Consider the following 17,476-nt stretch of genomic DNA (forward strand, 5'->3'; position numbering starts at 1 on the left):
AATGTTCATAAGAGCTCCATAAAATACTTGATTGAAGAATTATCTGAAAGATGACTTTTTACCCATTGTAAATATGGGAAAATATTTTTAAAAATTGAGATTTCTGCCTTTCTTCCTAGTATGGTCACAACCCTGAGCCCACTCAGGATAATGACAACAACAGAGGTATTGAACATTGGAAAAAAAGTGTATGAGGATAAAACAACACATGTCTGTGAATTGTAGATAGTCCAGGACAAATCCTCCTACAGTCCAAGGACCAGATTATAGCTGGAAACGCAGCATAATTTTTACTTCTTAAACTTATGCAGCTAGAAACAATTGACAAATTAGATCCCATTTGTCAATTTTGGCTTTTGTTGCCATTTCTTTTGGTGTTTTAGTCATGGAGTTTTTGCCCACGCCTATGCCCTAAATGGTATTGTCGACGTTTTCTCCTAGGGTTTTTATGATTTTGGGTCTTACATTTAAGTCTTTAATCCATCTTGAGTTAATTTTTGTATAAGGTGTAAGGAAGGGATCCAGTTTCAGTTATCTGTATATGGCTAGCCAGTTTTCACAACACCATTTATTAAATAGGGAATCCTTTCCCCATTGCTTGTCTTTGTCAGGTTTGTCAAAGATCAGTTGGTTGTAGATGTGTGGCATTATTTCTGAGGCTTTCTTTCTGTTCCATTGGTCTGTATATCTGTTTTGGTATCAGTACCATGCTGTTTTGGTTACTGTAACCTTGTAGTATAGTTTGAAGTCAGGTAGCATGATGCCTCCAGCTTTGTTCTTTTTGCTTAGGAACGTCTTGGCTATGTGGGCTCTTTTTCAGTTCCATATTAAATTTAAAGTAGTTTTTTCCAATTCTATGAAGAAAGTCAATGGTAGATTGATGGAGATAGCATTGAATCTTTAAATTATTTTAGGCAGCATGGCGATTTTCATGATATTGATTCTTCCTATCCATGAGCATGGAAAGTTTTTCCATTTTTTTGTGTCCTCTCTTATTTCCTTGAGCAGTGGTTTGCAGTTCCCCTTGAAGAGGTCCTTAATATCTCTGGTAAGTTCCATTCCTTGGTATTTTATTGTCTTTGTAGCAATGATGAATAGGAGTTCACTCCTGATTTGCCTCTCTGTTTGTATATTATTGGTTTATAGGAATGCTTGTGATATTTGCACATTGATCTTGTATCCTTAGACTTGGCTGTAAGTTGCTTATCAGCTTAAGGAGATTTTGGGCTGAGACGATGGGGTTTTCTAAATATACAATCATGTCATCTGCAAAGAGAGACAATTTGACTTCCTCTCTTTCTGTTTGAATACTTTTATTTCTTTCTCTTGCCTGATTGCCCTGGTCAGAACTTCCAATACTATGTTGAATAGGAGTGGTGAAAGAGGGTATCTTTGTCTTGTGGTGTTTTTAAAGGGAATGCATCCAGCTTTTGCCTGTTCATTATGATATTGACTTTGGGTTTGTCATAAATAGCTCTTATTATTTTGAGATACATTCCATCAATACCAAGTTTCTTGAGAATTTTAGTATGAAGGGGTGTTGAATGTTATGGATCTTTTGATATAATTATGTGGTTTTTGTCATTGGCTTTGTTTATGTGATGGATTACGTTCATTGCTTTGTATATGTTGCATAAGCCTTGCATCTCAGGGATGAAGCCGACTTGATGGTGGTGTATAAGCTTTTCGAAGTGCCACTGGATTTGGTTTGACAGTATTTTATTGAGGATTTTCACATCAATGTTCATCAGGGATATTGGCTTGAATTTTTCTTTATTTGTTGTGTCTCTGCAAGGTTTTTGGTATCAGGATGATGCTGGCCTCATAAAATGAGTTTGGGAGGAGTCTCTCTTTTTCTATTATTTGGAATAGTTTCAGAAGGAATGGTACTAGCTCCTCTTTGTGCCTCTGGTAGAATTCAGTAGTGAATCTGTCTGGTCCTGGGCTTTTTTTGGTTGGTAGGCTGTTAATTACTGCCTCAATTTCAGAACTTGTTACTGGTCTATTTAAGGATTTAACTTCTTCCTGGCTTAGTCTTGGGAGGGTGTATATGTCTAGGAATTTACCTATTTCTTCTAGATTTTCTAGTTTATTTGTGTAGAGGTGTTTATAGTATTCTCTGATGATAGTTTGTATTTCTGTGGGATCACTGGTGATATCCCCTTTATCATTTTTTATTGGGTCTATTTTATTCTCACAGTGGAGATGTTTTTCAAGGATGATGCCAATAATGACCCATAGCTGACTGAGGAATAGCTAACTGTTGCAAAATTTTGCTTCACTGGACTTGCTATAGGCCAAACGAAGTAGATATCATGAATCATACTATACAGGTTTTTTTTTTTTTTTTTTTTTTTTTTTTTTTTTTAATACTGTTTAAATACTGGAGAAATCCTGGTTGCCCCAGAACTGTACACTGGTTGGAATGAAGACTACATTTGGTGTTTATGTAACCATCCAATAAGTTTTTCTTGCTGGTATTATTGATAATGATTTTTGGGACGTCTGGCCATCAGGAGATTGAAGTCAACAGAAAGACAAATGGTTGTATTGGGACCTCAAGGAAGTAAATCTTGAAGGGCTCCAAATGGTAAAAAAAAATTGAGTGGGTTGCAGAGAGAATTGTCACTTTAAAAAAATCAGGAAGGCCTATGGAAATTTGGGAATTCCATGTGAACTTTGAGTAACATCCACACATAATGGACCAGATGAAACTCTGAAGAGTAAAGCTGAGTTTGAAGGGAATAGCATTTATATTGTATTTGTGGTAGTGGCAAGTGGAAAAAATGGTTTGGGACCAGTAATGTATGGCAGCTCTATGTGTCCAGTCATTAGTTGTGTTCTTCTTAAACCTATATGGAGAACTCAGGATGTGTGATCTTCTCTTCAGCTACCCAGTGGTCTTGACTGTTCAACCATATTTTCTCCAGAAGGATCAGCTCAGATTGCTGCTCAGATATTTGGAATAAATAAGCATTAGACATGGAGAAAACTGCAAGGAATCATTTTGAACACATGAATTCTCTTGAAGCAGGCCCACAAGAAAACCAGAGAATGAAATTTATAAGAAAGAACCTCACTGTATTTCTTATAGAGAAAGTATAAATTTTGAATTTAGCTGCAAAAAAGTCAAGCAAGATTAAAAGGTGATTTTAAATTAGAGAACACAAATGAAATGTATTAGTGAATTAATGCTTCTCTAGATCCATATTAATAAATATGAACACCTAATTCCTAAAAAAAGAAAATATTCTATATGGGCATTTCATTTATCACAGTGTCTGTATTAGTCCATTCTCATGCTGCTATCAGGAACTGCTGGGGACTGCGTAATTTATAAAGGAAAGAGGTTTAATTAACTCATAATTTCACATGGATGGGGAGGCCTCAGGAAACTTACAATCATGGTGGAAAGAGAGGCAAACATGTCTTCTTTACATGATGGCAGAATGGAGAAGTGTACAGCAAAAGGGGGAGAAGTCTATTATAAAACCACCAGATCTTTTGAGAACTCACTCATTCTCACGAGAACAGCATGAGGGTAACTGCACCAATAATTCAGTTACATTCCACTGGGTCCCTCCCACAACACATAGGGGTTACAGGATTATAATTTAAGATGAGACTTTGGTGTGGACGCAGCCAAACCAAATCATTCTGCCCCTGGCTCCTCCCAAATCTCATGTTCTCACATTTTAAAACACAATCATGTCTTTCCATCAGTTCCCCAAAGTCTTAACTCATTCCAGCACTAACCCAAAAGTTTAAGTCCAAGATCTCATCTAAGACAAGGCAAGTCCCTTCCACCTATGAGCCTTTAAAATGAAAAGAAAGTTAGTTACTTCCTACATACGATGGGGGTACAGGCATTGGGTAAATATACCCATTCCAAACAGTAGTAATTAGCAAAAACAGAAGGGGTTATAAGCCCCATGCAAGTCCTAAATCCGGTAGGGCAATTATTAAAACTTCAAGTTCCAAAATGATCTCCTTCAACTTTATGTCTCACATCCAGGTCACTCTGATGTAGGAGGTGGGCTCCCAAGGCCTTGGGCAGCTTCGCCCTGTGGCTTTTCAGGGTACAGGCCCCTCCTGGAAGCTTTCATGGGCTGGCATTGAGAGTCTGCAGCTTTTCCAGATGCATGGTACAATCTTTTGGTGTGTTTACAATTCTGAGGTCTGGAGGACAGTGGTCCAGTTGGGACACTGTATGGGAACTCCAACCCCACATTCCCCTTCCACATTGCCTTACCAGAGGTTCTCCATGAGGGTTCCACCTCAGCAGCAAACTTCTGCCTGGACATCGAGGAATTTCCATACATGCTCTGAAATCTAGGTGGAGGTTCCCAAACCTCAATTTTTGACTTCTGTGCACCCACAGGCCCAATATCATGTGTAAGCTGCCAAGGCGTTAGGCTTACACACATAGAAGAAACAGCCAGAGCTGTATGTAGGCCCCTTTTAGCCATGGCTGAGATGCAGGGCACCAAGTACCAAGACTGCACAAAGCATCAAGGTCCTGGGCCAGGCCCATAAAACTATTTTTTCCTCTTAGGCCTCTGGGCCTGTGATAGATGGGGCTTCTGTGAAGATCTCTGACATGCCCAGGATACATTATCCCTATCATTTTGGCAATTAATATTTGACCTTTTGTTACTTATGCAAATTTCTGCAGCCAGCTTGAGTTTCTCCTCAGAAAATTGGAGAAAATTTTTTCCTTTTTTTCACATCACCAGGCTGCAAATTTTCCAAATTTTTATGCTCTGCTTCCCTATTAAACATAAGTTCCAATTCCAAACCATATCTTTGTGAATACATAAAACTGAAAGCTTTTAACAGCACTCAAATGACCCCTTGAATGTATTGCTATTTAGAAGTTTTTCCTCCCAGATATCCTAAATCATCTGTCTCAAGTTCAAAGTTCCACAGATATCTAGGGCAGGGGCAAAATGCCACCAGTCTCTTTGCTAAAGCATAGCAAAAGTCACCTTTATTCTAGCTGCCAACACATTCTTCCCTCTGAGACCACCTCAGCTTGGACTTCATTGTCCATATCACTGTCAGTATTTTGGTCAAAGCCATTCAACAAGTCTCTAGGAAGTTCCAAACTTCCCCACATCTTCTTGTCTTCTTCTGCACCCTCCAAACTCTTCCAACCCCTGCCTGTTACCCAGTTCCAAAGTTGTTTTCACATTTTCTGGTATCCTTATAGCAGTGCCCCACTACGTTGTCGTCACAATTTACTGTATTTATCTGTTCTCATGCTGCTATAAAGTACTGCCTGGGACTGGGTAATTTATAAGGAAAAGAGGTCTAATTGACTCATGGTTTGGCATGGCTGAGGAGGTCTCAGGAAACTTACAATTATGGCAAAAGAGGAAGCAATCATATTCTTCTTTACATGATGGCTGGAAGAAGAGGTGCCCAGTAAAAGTTGAAAAAGTCCCTTATAAAACCATTCTATCTCACGAGAAGTCACTCACTATCATAAGAACAGGATGAGGGTAACCACCCCCATGATTCAATTACCTCCTCCTGTGTCCCTCCCATGACATGTGGGGATTATGGGAACTACAATTCATGATGAGATTCGGAAGGGCACACAGGCAAACCATATCTGTATCTAAACAATAAAAACCACCCTGCAAAATCAGTTTGACCAAAAATTCATTTCTAACATGTGTTCAGATCACACATATTTATATTACTTCCTCCTGAAGATTAAACATTAAATTTATAGGTGGCTTAGAATCTTTGTTTCCAGAAAAAAAAAACTTTAATAATATAATTTCTTTTGATAAAATAACACCAATAAGGTATAATCAATTATGGTGTAATAATCCTTTCTATAATGCTAAAAAAGTAATTTAATATTACAGTAGACGTCAATATACTGTATCTCAAAAGCACAAGCCATATTTCAAACTCAACACAAAATTGTATCTATATCAATTTTTGCTAAAAAAAAAAATGAAACTTTGGTAAATACAGATTCTATTTTCCTTTATTTAAATATATGTTAGTTAACGTATCCAGGATATAGATTGACAGGTAAGACAGATGATAAATATAAATACAGATGTGGGTCTCTCTCAGATGTGGGTTTCTCTCTCTCTCTCTCTCTCGATACATATGTATATATGTATTTACATTTTAAATATGTATTTTTTAAATATGTATTCTTTTTAAATATGTATTCTAAATAGAGTTTTATTTTAAAGACAAAGAAGGCTTTGTTTCTACCAGTAAAATCATTTTTGCAATAGCTTTTTGCAAATTTGGAAGTGAAAAAGAAGACTGAGATAATTCATAATCACCTTTAGATGGAGCTGTTTCTCCTTAGAAATAATGGCTCAGACGCATTTTATTTGACTAATCAGAAAAATAAGAATATTTTATATAATGCTATAAAGCAGTAATGGATTTTTTTTTAAACATTAATTCTCAACACAGCTAAAAGAGAAAATAATAAAAAAATGTACTTCAAACTTGCTCATGTTCTCACCAGACTCTAAAGAAATTTAGTCTAAATTGAAACCAACTCACAGTGCTGTTTGGTACATACACAAGTCAGTTTCAGGGATGATACAATTCTGACGATTCTGAAGTTTATATAGAGTAAATGGTAGAAAGTGCTGTAAAGTGTCATGGTTGACATCTAGAAGTTAATAAAGTTATTTATTTCGATTTCTTAGTTTGAAAGAGCACTCAAGAAATAATGACATAATTTTAAAGAGACAAAACAAATCTCAGTGATTGCTTTTAAAAAGCACAAGTACACATTTAGGAAATAACATAATTGTTGGCAAACTGATTATTAGGTGAGGAAGAGAAAACTTATAACTCAATGAGGAAGAAAAATGTGGAAACAAACATGGGCAAATTGTGAGCTGTTATTAAAGGCTTAAAGCTAATTATGTGTTAATTACTTTGAGTCATTTTAGAAAGACTGACATTCCTGAAGAGGCTACATTAGGAAGAGTATTGTGAATATTTGCTTATTTTGTTTCCCTACCGTACAAATGGTAAAAGAAGCAAGTACAATAAATTATTATAGCAGTTTTGTATTTGAGATGTTTTTCTATGTAAAATAGAAGTGTTTTCCAAGCAAAGCATGATGAAGTTTTCTAAATATATTTTAATCTATTTCTTTCCCTGAGGATATAAAATAGACATACATGTATGCATGTGCATATACATACATGGAAGCAGCAAGGGTCAGGAAAGATTTATTGAATATTGTTGAGCAATATGATCTGACCTCTCTTTAGATGAAAACCCTGGTGGCGCTGTACAGTTTAACCAGACTGAAGAAATGCTATAAACAGCAAAATAACTTCAGATATTGTTGTAAATGAGAAGTCATGAACATCTGATTTAGTGAATAGTGAATACAAATGTAAAAAAGAGAGAGAGAGAAAGAAGCATAAGAGGCATTATTGAGGTAAGAACTGTTATGCATACACTGAGTTGGTAATAGATCACCTGTGAGTAGAATTAATAGTGACAAACATAAGGAGTTACTCGTATGGTTTGAGCTAAGTAATACATCAAAGAATACATTGCAGAAAGATAAATTTTGAAGAAAATCATTTTATATTAATAATGTAAGGGTCTGAGTGCAAACAGAAATATCTTATATTATGTTGTTTATTATAGGTTTCTAACACAATTGAATACAACTAGAACCAAACAAGCTGTTTCTGCGATATTCACAGTTAAGGCCAAAACCAGAAGCATTTGAATTTGACATAGAGAAAATTTCTTATTCAAAGAAGCCTCAGCATTTTCATAAAAAATTAAATAAATACGAAATAAAAATTAACAAGCTTTAAGTAACTGTCCTGCTATTTCTATGTTTCTCATATTTCTTAGCAACCTACTCCTTTATATATATATACAAATGTGTAATGATAAAATCACCTGATTCCAATGGTTATTAAACTTTATATGCTAATAATTTTTCAGTTTCAATGCTCTTCTGTTTGCCTTTTATTTCTAAACCTACTTTAAAATTAGACATACATCATTGTTGACTTATTTCACCCAGAATGAACATATTTAATATTAACAGCTCAGTGTAAAGATATTCATAAAATCATATATTATCAAATACTACTTTAGAGTAAGATAAGTTTTATTTTACACACCACCAATCATTCTGTTGAATTTGTATTATAAAATGCATACATTTTTTAAACTGAAGGTTTTCTCATACAAATTTTAGTCTCCAGTCACATGATATTACATTATTCAGATAATAGGGTGAAATATAAATCAGTGATCTATATGTTATGTATTCATCTTGTTAGCTCCGAAAATCTGGGTTAAATTTGTGAGAGTATTAAGATGTAATTACAGTCATAACAAAATAAGGTGTGCTTAAATCATTCTGCTTTTCTGGGAACTTTTAAAACACATATACATAAATACAGCATAAAGCCAGTAAAAAACAAGGCCTGTTAATAGAAAAACCAAACTCTGTAATATATTTAAAGAGGTTTATTCCTAGCTAATATGACTGACCATAGCTCAGGGAATAGTCTCAAGAGGCCCTGAGAAAGTGTGCCCAAAGCAGTTTGTTTAGAATTTGGTTTCATACAATTTAGGAAGATGGGAATTGTAGGTAAAATTAGAAAATTAATACATGGGAACTATACACTGGTACAACCTAAACAGCATATTTTGAAGCTGAAGGGGGTTGTTTATGGGTCACAGGTGTATTCAAAGATGTTCCAATTGTCAATTGGTTGAGAAAGTTAAGTTTTGTCTAAGGACTTGAAGTAATTAGAAAGAAATACTTGAGTTAAGATAAGGGAGATTGTGGAGGCTAAACTTTTATCATGTAGATGAGGTCTCATAGGTACCAGGCTTCATAGGGAATAGTTGGTAACTGTCTCTTCTCAGAATTTAAGGGTGTCAGACTCTCGTTTGTTTACTCTCTCCTAGATCTGGGAAAGGCCTAGAAAGGAAAGGCTTTCCTGCATTAATGGAGATTCTCTATGGATGCAAATTTCACTCACAAAAATGGCTTTATAAGGCCATTTCAAAATACATCAAAGAAATGTATTTTGGGGTACATTATTTTCATTTTCTTCAGGATACGTTATCTCCAAAATGATTCTGGATCAGCCTCAGGTCAGAAATTGGTATCTTATTGCCACAAAAAAATCTGTTTTGTTAATGCTATGATCTCTGTTTTAATGATAACGCTTGTCAGTTGAACCAAAAGTCCAAAAGGGAGGAGGTATAATAAGGTGTGCCCAACCTCCTTCCGAATATGGCTTACAATTCAATTTTTCAGATTTCTCTGAGGTTCACTTGGCTCAGAGGGGTCTGCTTAGTCAGTTGGGGAGACTAAGATTTTATTTTTGGCTTACAGATTCATTTTCATTCTTATCTAGGGCACTCCTAAATACTACCTATCACACACTCCAGTGCAGCTTAGGCTTAAAATTCAATAGGCGTTCTATTCTACTTCCTTGTAAGTCTAAATCTAAAGCTTGAACTCCTGATATTTTCTGGATAACCATATTTTGCAGGGACACAAAACAATAATTAGCACACTTAGGCTGGGATAGGTAGAAAAAGATAAATTGATTGATTGATTGAGTGCAGGTCCTATTGACAGAAGGTCCTGCCTGGGTTGGTTTAAATATAATGACTTTCCTCATTTGTAAACACAGTCCAATCATGGTCCATTTCAATGTGTATTATTTCCTTTTGAGGAGGAGACACTTTTTTTTTCATTTTAGTAACTAATAATCTGAAAAAATATATAAACAGAGCATCTGGGTTTTCAACTGTCGCCTAAGAGGTTTGGGACCTTGGAAAGAAAGCAGAAAGGCTAAAGTTGCATCAGCAGGTTTGGGAGACGGAAGATGACCGGGAATCATTTATAATAGGACCTGGTTTGAGGAAAACAAATGCTAGTCAACTAGGACTGGTTACAAAAATAACTCAATTTAAATTAGAAATAAATTTCAAAGAATTACAATTTTCATATGCCTACAAAGCCTAAGGTTAAACATATCAAAAGATGTACTTACATCATATGTCATCAGGGTCATTCAAATGAAAATAACCATGAGGTACTACTACATACCTATTAGAATGGCTAAAACCTAAAACTCTGGAAATATTAATATATAGTGTAGTTTATATTTGAACATAGGTTCAGCTTAAAAGTAAAAACTGAACTTTTTCCAATTTGCAATATTGTTTCTTATAAAGTTGTTCATTATTTCTGAGGCCAAAACTGCATATGATTTTCATAAAAATCCCTTTTTGAAATTAATTTTTATGCCCCCATATGTTCTGATACAGAATGTCTTTGGATACGCTAAGACATCATGAGTGACTATCTGGTTCTATTATGATTTTGTTGCTTCAGAACTATTTTTTATTCTGTTGTCCATCACTTGGAAATATATATACTTATTAATTAATATTAAATAATTTTGAGTGACTAAACATTATATACTCTGTAAAGTTCACTTTAACTATAAATAAAGTACTTTTTAAAATCATCAGTATCAAGCAGAAAAATTTTTTTCCTCTACCTCTTATGTTCTGTAACTGGAGGACAGTGAATTAAACTGACAAATAGAGATTAATGGAAGAAAAAGGTTTATATGCATGTGTACAGAAGTCAACCAAGAAGTAGGTGGCTCATTAAATAATTTAACATAGAAGCTTGTATACCTAACTTAGCTGAAAAGGGGAGGGTGCAAGAAAGGTTCTTACAGGAAGAACATGGATTCCTTTGGGGAAAAATGGGATTTTAGGAGAATAAATGAAACAACACTCTTCTATACATAAATGAGTGGACTTTCCATATTCTTCAGGGTTATAAATCTCTTTAAATAAGGGTTTGTGCAGATTTATCGTTATTCTTTCTATTGGGAGTAGGCTCTTCTTAAAGAGACTATATGGAAGCCTCATTTTCCAGAAGTTGAAGTTTTAGTCCTATAAGGGAAGCTCAAAAAGGGCTTCCTTTTGTATTTGTTGAATCTCAAATTTCTGCAGCTTAAAATAATTTTTATACCAACCCTGGGGTCCTGAGTGGGTCCACACATTAGTATTAGGTGCCATTGGGATATAAAAAAATTAATTGTAGATTCTGATTTTAAAAATATATATAGCCTAAAAATATTTCTTTAATTTTGTAAACACAATGTGTTCTCCTTACTATATGTCAGATACTGTTTGAATAATAATGTCACTATAATTTAATTATACTAAATTTTTATACGTTTAATATATTTTATACAATTAATTATAAATATAATTAATGCAGCTACTTTGGATTTAGTAACATAGCATTTTCCCAGAAAAATCTTACACAGTAGCAACTTCTAGTATCTGTAGTTGACAAATAAGGATACTGGAATATAGAAACAAAGGTAATTTGCTAATGATCACATAACTAGCAAGTGTAGAGTAGGAATCAAAATGTTATGGTTTGAATGCTCCCTCCAAAACTCATGTGGAAATTTAATTGTTAATGTAACTGAATTCAATGGTGGGGCCTTGAAAAGGTGCCCAGGGCAGGCAGATTCATGCCATTATTGCAGGAGTGGGTTAGTTATTACAGTCGTTCAGGTTCTTTTTCCTCACTTTGTCTCATGTGTTGCCTATTTCTCTCTTAATTTTCAGCATGGAATGCCCCTCAGCAGATGCCAATACTATGCTCTTGGACTTCCCAGTTTCCAGAAGTTTGAGTAAAAATAGCTTATTTTACTTACAAATTACCCAGTCTGTAGTATTCTGTTATAGTAGCAGAAAATGTTGTAAGACACAAACCCAGGAAGTTTGAATTGATAGTTGTGTCATACAGTTTAATCAGTTGTGTTAAGCTCTAATGCCTATGATGTTACACAGTGGCAACAGAAAGTATGTGCAAATTTTTAAAATACTACAAACTTAGTAGTATTATTACTACATAATTATTATGTAGCTATAATCAAAAGTAGCCATCAGGACTGGTTTTAAGTCTCCAAAAAGTTAACAAAAACTGTAGCAGAGTAGTGCTCGGGAAATTTAATTTAAAACAAAATCTTCTCCCAACACAGAAAACCTTTCCAAAAAGGTAATAGAGAAGGAAAAGAGTTTTTTGTTTGTTTGTTTGTTTGTTTTTTGAGACAGAGTCTCGCTCTGTTGCCCTGGCTGGAATGCAGTGGCGCGATCTCGGCTCACTGCAAGCTCCGCCTCCCGGGTTCACGCCATTCTCCTGGCTCAGCCTCCGGAGTAGCTGGGACTACAGGCGCCCGCCACCTCTCCCGGCTAGTTTTTTTTTGTATTTTTTAGTAGAGACGGGGTTTCACCGTGTTAGCCAGGATGGTCTCGATCTCCTGACCTCATGATCCGCCCGTCTCGGCCTCCCAAAGTGCTGGGATTACAGGCTTGAGCCACCGCGCCCGGCCGGAAAAGAGTTTTCTTATTGAATAAGCATTAAAGCAGGATATGATGTCTATCGCAGGCAATCTGTTAAGAAATTTTTAAGACAGAAAGGAATCTCACCCCCTTATGCAGCCAAGCAGACACAACCCACTATATACATGTTTTTCAGATAAATAATAATGTTTTCAAATAAGAGGACTTAACATCTTTTATTAAACATTGTTTGTCTTAACTTTATCATGGTAATTGGAGGGACCCCTGTGTTGGCTTTACCCTGAGAAGAAATAAACTTATTGCAAATTGGAGCAAAATACCCACTGAAGTTAGGCTCTTGTCCCCCCAGAGAAAGTGGGAAATGTAAGCACTATGTCCCTTGATGTTTGCATTTCAGTTCAGAATGATGGATACAAGTTCCTTGTGGAAACATTCCTTAGTTGTGAGACTGGGAAGAGGCTAAAATATTTCAGAACATTGGATACAAGTTCTTTGAGGAAATATTCCCGAATTGTGAGACTGGGAAGAGTCTAACATATTCATTATAAAATTCACAAATATTTGAGAAGGACAGAGAAAAAAATTCTGACACAAAGGTTTGGGAAGAAGCATCTGCCCTTATTTTTATGAGGGAGCATTCAACCTGTTATTCTTAAATTTTTGTCCAGCATTGTACTGAAAATAATGTTTTTCTTTTTTTCTTTTTTTCTTTTTTTTTTTTTGAGACGGAGTCTCACTCTTTCGCCCAGGCTATAGCTGGAACTACAGGTGCCTGCCACCACGTCTGGCTAATTGTTGTATTTTTAGTAGAGACAGGGTTTCACCATATTAGCCAGGATGGTCTTAATCTCCTGACCTCGTGATCCGCCCGCCTTGGCCTCCCGAAGTGCTGGAATTACAGGTAGGAGCCACCACACCCAACCGAGAGTCTAACATATTCATTATAAAATTCACAAATATTTGAGAAGGACAGAGAAAGAAGTTCTGAAACAAAAGTTTGGGAAGAAGCATCTGCCCTTATTTTCATGAGGGAGCATTCAACCTCTTATTCTTAAATTTTTGTCCAGCATTATACTGAATAATTTTCTAAGGCAACTAATCAATGCCTGTTCTTTTCTTCTAAAAGTCAGTGAATCAGGGATAGCCTCATTCTGACAAACATGTCTTGAAGTGTCAATAAAAAAATAACAGTTTCATCTAAGTAACAAAGTTTCTACAGATGATGGCAATCTAATCACACCGCTGATTTCCAATTAATCCTTGTACTCCATACTTCTTAAAAGCTATCCAAGATTAGCTATCTGCTCTGCTGAGAGAGATGGTGTCTGATAAGCAGATCACTCCCTTACTGTAGGAACTGTAAACTCCACTTTGTTATGTTTTCAGTGGTAGTTCTGTCCTCCTTTGACATACAGTGTAGAAAGTAGAAATGATGAGAAACAATCTTTATTTTTATTTATTTTTTTCAAAGTGACTCAACTGAATCAGCAGATCCAAGATAAATTATTCCCATAGTGGTACTACAGAGTATCAAGATCCAGTGTAAATCATGCAAAGAAAATAGCAATAGTCATATCCTCATAATTCTCAGACACTAACTAGAATGAGAAAGAAAACAAAGAAATAAGAGTATTATAGTTCTTAATATATATCAGGCATATTGTTACATGTTTCACACTTAATCCTCACTATCCTCTCTGCAACCTTCTATGAAGCTTTCTGTTTTACTTTACGCACACACACATCCACACACAAGCACACACACACAAGTCTTGAGCTGTATGATATTTTGATCAATGATGGATTGCGTTATGACGGTGGTCACATAAGATTATAATAGAACCGAAGCTGAAAAATTGCCATCACCTAGTGTGGTGGTGCTGGTATAAACAAACCTATTGCACTGCCAGTCAAGAATAGCACATACATTTATGTATGGTGTATGGTACATAATACTTGATAATAAACGACTGTGTTACTGGTATATGTATTTACAATACTATACTTCTTTTTTCATTTGTTTTCTTTGGCGGAGTTTCGCTCTTGTTGCCAAGGCTGGAGTGCAATGGCATGATCTCGGCTCACTGCAGCCTCAGCCTTCCGGGTTCAAGCAACTCTCTTGCCTCAGCCTTGTGAGTAGCTGGGATTGCAGGTGCCTGGAACCACACCCAGCTAATTTTGTGTATTTTTAGTAGACATGGGGTTTCACTATGTTGGGCAGGCTGGTCTCGAGCTCCTGACCTGGGCGATCCACCCACCTTGGACTCCAAAAGTGCTGGGATTACAGCTGTGAACCACCACGCCGGCCAATACTGTACTTTTAATGGTTATTTTAGAGTATACTTCTTCTACTTGTAAAAAAAAATATATTAACTATAAAACATCCTCAGGCAGGTCCATCAGGAGGTATTCCAGAGAAAAGCATTGTTATCATAGATGACAGATCTATGAATATTATTGCTCATGTAGTCCTTCCAGTGGGACAAGATGTGGAGTCAGAAGACAGTAATATTGATTATCTTGACCCTGTGTAGGCCGAGGCTAATGTGTGAGTTTCTGTCTTCATTTTTAACAAAAATATTTCTAAAAGTTCAAAAAATTTTAAAAGCTTATAAAATAAGGATCTAAAGAAAAAAATCTTTTAAATACAGTTTTACAGTACGTTTGTGTTTTAAGCAAAGTGTTTATAAGTGTCTTTTTTTTTTTTTTTTTTTTTTTTTTTTTTATCTTCCAGCCGAACGTGGTGGCTCATGCCTGTAATCCCAGTACTTTGGGAGACCAAGGTGGGTGGATCACCTAAGGTCAGGAGTTCGAGACCAGCCTGACCAACATGGTGAAACCCCATCTCTACTAAATACAAAAAAATTAGTAGGGCGTGGTCGTGGTGGTGCATGCCTGTAATCCCAGCTACTTAGGAGGCTGAGGCAGGAGAATCACTTGAACTCGAGAAGTGGAGGTTGCAGTGAGTTAAGATTATACCATTGCACTCCAACCTGGGCAACAAGAGTGAAACTCTGTCTCTAAAAACAACAGCAACAACAACTTTCTAAAGCAAGAAACTTATGTAAGCTGAGGTTAATTTATTGTGGAACAAAAATAAAATTTAAATAAAGTTAGTACAGTCTAAGTGTACATAAAGTCTACAAGAGAATACAGTAGTGTCCAAGGCCTTCACATTCACTTAATTAACTCATTTATTGACTCACCTAGAGCAGCTTGTTATTCTGCAAGCTTCATTCATAGTAAGTGCCCTATACAGGTGCAACATTTTTTAATCTTTTTTTTTTTTTTTTTTTTTTTTTTTTTGAGACGGAGTCTCGCTCTGTCACCCAGGCTGGAGTGCAGTGGCTGGATCTCAGCTCACTGCAAGCTCCGCCTCCCAGGTTCACGCCATTCTCCTGCCTCAGCCTCCCGAGTAGCTGGGACTACAGGCGCCCGCCACCTCGCCCGGCTAGTTTTTTGTATTTTTAGTAGAGATGGCGTTTCACCATGTTAGCCAGGATGGTCTCGATCTCCTGACCTCGTGATCCGCCCGTCTCGGCCTCCCAAAGTGCTGGGATTACAGGCTTGAGCCACCGTGCCCGGCCAACATTTTTTTAATCTTTATACCATCTTTTTTACTATACTTTCCCTGTTTTTAGATACACAACACTGAGCATTATGTTATAATGACCTATTGTATTCAGTACAGTAACATGCTGTACAAGTTTGAAGCATAGGAGAAATAGGGCTATACAGCATTGCTTAGGTGTGTAGTAGGCTGTACCACCTAGGTTTGTGTAAATACACTCTGATTTTCACACAACGACAAAATCACCTAAGGAAGCATTTCTCCAAAAGTATCCCTGTTTTTTACCTATATAACACTGTATATATATATAAAATATATATGTTATATACATATAAATCATCTATTATCTCACTAGTCAGATACTGAGCCAGTATTACATACCAGGTTTGTCTGAGCTAGAGTTCAATACACAACATTGCTTCAACAGTCATATAAAAATAGCCTGGTAATATTATTGAGGGAGGAAAAAAGGAAAACTTAGTTGGACAGACAGTGAAGAGCTGCTTTTTGGCAAAACTCCTTTAAACAGAGAAACAACATGAAAAATCAGGCTGCAGGCACAGATAGGGTAATTTGCACCAATCCTCAGTTCAGTCAGATAAAGGAACAAGGCCCAACATAGAAATGCCTTCGTCCTCCGTATAACCCATGGGTTTCCAGGAAATAGTCTTTTCTCATTTTGTGGGCATGTACACTGTGGGCTCCTGTGGACTCTGGTGGGCACTTTCGTTTTCTTTTCTGGAAATGCTTTGGACTGTGGGCGGAGCCACTACGAATCATCACTTCAGCTAATGATTGGTCCCAGGCCAAGGTACAGGCCAGACTTTCACTTCAACTCCTGATTGGTCCCAGGCCAAGGTCCTGGACTAAGTTTTTACTTCAGCTACTGATTGGTCCCATGCCAAGGCCCCAAGCCACGCTGAGTAGGCTTCCTTTAAGACCAGTCAGTATTTCCTTCCCTTCCCAGTCCATAAAAATCCCAGGCCCTGACTTAGAGTGGACAACCTTCTTCCTGGCCTACTGTCCTTGGTGGAGAACTTTCTTCTTTTGTTTATTAAACTTTCACACCAACCTCATTCTTTGTGTCCACCCTCCTTAATTCTCTTGGTCATGAGACAAATAACTGTCAGTGATACCTCACAAAGACAGACTGCTACATCTTGGTGCACTGGCAAAACTGTAACATTATTTAACCCTAAACTTGAACTTTATCAATTTTCTGACATAATTGTCAAATAAGAAAAAGATTATTTATCTTAAGATTCACTAAGAGAAGTGTTGTAATAAAAGGAAATTAGCAAATCTTTAAAAATATTTAGTTGGTAGATCTTTTTAAGTTTTCTGTGTCCTCAATATGCTACACATTCCAACATGATAAAATATGCAAATGTTTCATCTGATAACTGTAAATGCTATATGTAGTAGGGTAAAAGATACCCATGGATCTTCATTTAATGAAATTTATTGGTATATTTTTCTTTCTTTAGACTATTTTTGTTAATACAAAAG

General features: G+C 36.3%; 1 pseudogene; it reads left to right on the top strand.

Annotated features, from left to right (window-relative positions):
• The first annotated feature begins 761 nt into the window (after positions 1 to 761).
• On the top strand, positions 762 to 3,067 carry LOC140710758 (bifunctional phosphoribosylaminoimidazole carboxylase/phosphoribosylaminoimidazole succinocarboxamide synthetase-like; annotated as a pseudogene).
• The last annotated feature ends 14,409 nt before the right edge of the window (positions 3,068 to 17,476 follow it).

This window comes from Chlorocebus sabaeus, chromosome X (assembly GCF_047675955.1).
Source record: "Chlorocebus sabaeus isolate Y175 chromosome X, mChlSab1.0.hap1, whole genome shotgun sequence".
Lineage (NCBI taxonomy): Eukaryota > Metazoa > Chordata > Mammalia > Primates > Cercopithecidae > Chlorocebus > Chlorocebus sabaeus.